A 3,023-nucleotide genomic window follows, 5' to 3' on the forward strand; every position below is an offset into this window, starting at 1 on the left:
TCATGGAGGTTTTTATCTAGTTCTACTTTCTGCAACAATGCGACATCATCCGTCATATCACACAGCTCTCCGACATGACGTACCTTGCTGGACAGGGTCTCCTTCTGCTTGTGTAAGCGCCTGGTTAGTTCTGGCCGTGAGATCTTCTGCAGCTTTGTAAATAGAGAGCGCTTCATTTGGTTTTGCAGAAGACTGACCTGTTTTCTCACCTCTCTAACAGAATCATTTATTTCTGTTCTGAGAGCTTCTGTTTTCTGCCGGGCTTTACTTGTCACTTCCGTCACACTTTTCAATCTCCTATCAATATTTTCTTCTCTGAGTTTTAGTTTATCTAGAAAGTTGTTCAATTCCTTCTTCTCAATGTTAAAAGCTTCGTTCACTGACATAACCCCATGTCCCCGGTGATTCCCTCTCATGCAGCAGGACTCGCAGACACATGCAGCATGCTGGAGGCAGTAGTACACTAGAGGGTGATTGTGTTCGCTGCACCTCCTGTGGGCAAGTGATGCAGTTGGTGGGATCAGGATGTGGTTCAGCTTCTGGTTGTGGGCTTCTAGGTGGTGATCACACAGAGAGGTCTCATACTGCACACACGTCTTCACCGCAGGTACTGGAGACTCCACACAGTACAGACAGGACACCTTCACCTGCTCTTCTGTCTGTTCACCTTCCTGGGCAGCCCGATAGATTTGCATGGCATGACGTATTTCTGTGTTCGGCAGTAGAGGTCGCTTTTTTAATTTCGTTTTGCATTGTGGACAATAATATTCTCCAAACACAAGATGATGATCCAGCACGTGATCCATACACAAGCGGCAGAAGCTGTGTCCACATTGCAGTGATATGGGATCAGTATAAATGTTCATACATATGGAACAGGTCAGATCATTCACTGGAGTGTCAATCTCCATCGTGTGAGAAGTAGAAGTGACCGCGATCACCACCCACGACAGTAAAGGATCTCGGCAAAAGAAGTTACGTCTGTGAACGCCCATTTCAGCAGTTCACAGGCAAAGGACGGCCTTTCAGTTACTTCCTTCTTATTAACCATGTAGTTCAGGGTTTAGATATTGTATGTGCCTGTATCTAATTTTGCGATAACATCTAGAAATATCGATACAACATGAAAGTGATAGATGACAACAAACCCAAAACAATTAAACTAAGTAAAAACAATTGTGGCATTCCTGCGTCATAGCGGCGTCCACGTCTCACAGCAATTAATAGCCTTTGATCCGGGTGACGTTATCGGGACCAGAACTTATCAGGTCTCGATGATGGCACCCGGACCATAGACTAGGCTATTAATTGAAGCCAGATTTGGATACTCCATGCAGTAGAAATGCAGAGATCGCCTGGAGAAAGGAGGAACATAAATATACGGCAACTCTGGCACACTGCTAGCTGCCGTATATGTACATTACCACGTCGGCAAGGGGTTGGAATATCAGGGACTTTGTTAGTAGTGATTATCAGATAACCCCACAAGTATATTCTGATAGTAACCCTCACAAGGTGCCCCATCACATGGCCATGGACAGATTTATTTTCCCTGGGAGTAAAGAAGGATACTGATCGACAGCAAGCAGAGTTCTTGAAAAACATGAAGAATTGATACAGAAAGTATATCAGCAAATTGTACAACTTTTCATTATACAAAATGTATTTGATGATGCAGTAAAGCCCCTTTTCAGAGGCTCTGTCACCAGATTATATGTGCCCTATTCTCCTACATAATCTGATCAGCGCTATGATGTAGATAGCAGTGGTTTTTATTTTGAAAAACGATTTTTGAGCAAGTTATGAACAATTTTAGATTTATGCTAATTAGTTTCTTAATGACCAACTGGGCGTTGTACAGAGGAGTGTATGACGCTGACCAATCAGTGACCAATCAGCGTCATACACTTCTCATTGTTACAGTGTGATTGTGCTGTGGATCATGCTGGGCTAAAATTGCTCATAACTTGCTCAAAGATGATAGTCTTTCAAAATAAAAACCACTCTTATCTACATTACAGCGTCGATCACATTATGTAGGAGAATGGGTATTTATAATCTGGTGACAGCCTCTTTAAAGGGAATGTGTTGCTAAAAATGTTTATTTTTTTCAGTTAAACAGTTAGTATATAAATGATTACACATTGTTTTAATTTTTTCACAAGTCAGGAAATATTATAAATTAGATTCTAATTTATAACATTTCCATGTGCTGTCACTAGAGGGAGCAATTCCCAAAATTGCAGCATTGGCAATGTCGTAAAGTAACCTCATTGCTTTATGCTGCAAATTTGGGGTAGACACACTCGCTCTAGTGTCCTGACACAATCCCCCCTCCTTTATCCTGGCTAGTGTCAGGAGAAAGGAGGGGGTTGAATGTTCAAACCTCCTACACTGTGTGCCACCATTTTCTGAGCGAATGCACATGTGGGAGGATTAGATGCAGTGGTAATCAGACAGTATAACACGAACATATTACACACATCACATACACAAACATCACTTACCTGCTCCTGCCGCCTCCGCTCCTAGACCTTGCATCTGCGTTGCCTTGAACATATGGCCGGAAGCCGCGACCAGAAGTAGTCATCTTACTGTCCAGCCGTGGCTTCCGGTCCACATGAAAATGGCGCCGGATGTCGCTCTACCAAAGACCTTCCTTTTGGTCTGTGTGGGAGCGGCGCATGCGCCGTTCCCACACAGACGGAATACTCTTCAGGGAATGGAACGGCTCCAGTTCACATTCTCTATGGGGATGTATGTGCCGTATTCCATCTCTGTATGTGGCGTTAATAGACACATATAGAGATGGAAAAAAAAATGGCAGTCCCCATAGAGAAGTAAAAGAAAGAAAAAAGTAAAATGTACAACACAAGAACACAAATAAATACAATTTATTTTAATGACATACTAAAAGATTATATAAAAAAAAAATAATTGTGACACCTTCCCTTTAAGAGGAAGTAATAATTTCCTTACCAACGAGGTAAAGTATTTTCGGTTTCATTTACATGGATTAGAGA

This window comes from Rhinoderma darwinii, chromosome 6 (assembly GCF_050947455.1).
Source record: "Rhinoderma darwinii isolate aRhiDar2 chromosome 6, aRhiDar2.hap1, whole genome shotgun sequence".
NCBI classification, from domain to species: Eukaryota; Metazoa; Chordata; class Amphibia; order Anura; family Rhinodermatidae; genus Rhinoderma; species Rhinoderma darwinii.